The sequence below is a fragment of the Triticum dicoccoides genome, chromosome 7A, assembly GCF_002162155.2.
Source record: "Triticum dicoccoides isolate Atlit2015 ecotype Zavitan chromosome 7A, WEW_v2.0, whole genome shotgun sequence".
In the NCBI taxonomy this organism is placed as follows: Eukaryota; Viridiplantae; Streptophyta; class Magnoliopsida; order Poales; family Poaceae; genus Triticum; species Triticum dicoccoides.
In genome coordinates this window covers 135,430,443-135,430,980 of record NC_041392.1, presented here as the reverse complement: position 1 = coordinate 135,430,980, position 538 = coordinate 135,430,443, and positions in this window count along the sequence as shown.

Below are 538 nucleotides of genomic sequence, written 5' to 3'. Positions count from 1 at the left end.
GGGTCACGGCAAAAACTAGATGCACTTCGTGTACAAACTGGACAAACTCTTTCGGAGTATCAGGGTTTCGGACGAGAACTCATCTATTACACGGGCACTTCAATATTTTTTAAACTTATTTGAACTCCGGACTTCTTTTGTGTTCAGTATGCAGCATTCAAAGCGACGTCATCAATTTCCTACATGTTCTAACATCATTTGATGTTTTTCGGTCATTTACCTAATTGTTAGAGAGCTAAATGACCGTGAAATTAAAAATCACTACAAAATGAACTCTGAAAATGTTGAAACCTGGCATGGTATCACCATTTAACCCGCATAGCATGTGCGAAAGAGTAGAGAGGGTCACGACAAAAACTGGACGCACTTCATGTACAAACTGGACAAACTCTTTCGGAGTATCAGGGTTTCGGACGAGAACTCATCTGTTACACGGGCACTTCAATGTTTTTTAAACTTATTTGAACTCTGGACTTCTTTTGTGTTCAGTATGCAACATTCAAAGCGATGTCATCAATTTCCAACATGTTCTGACATC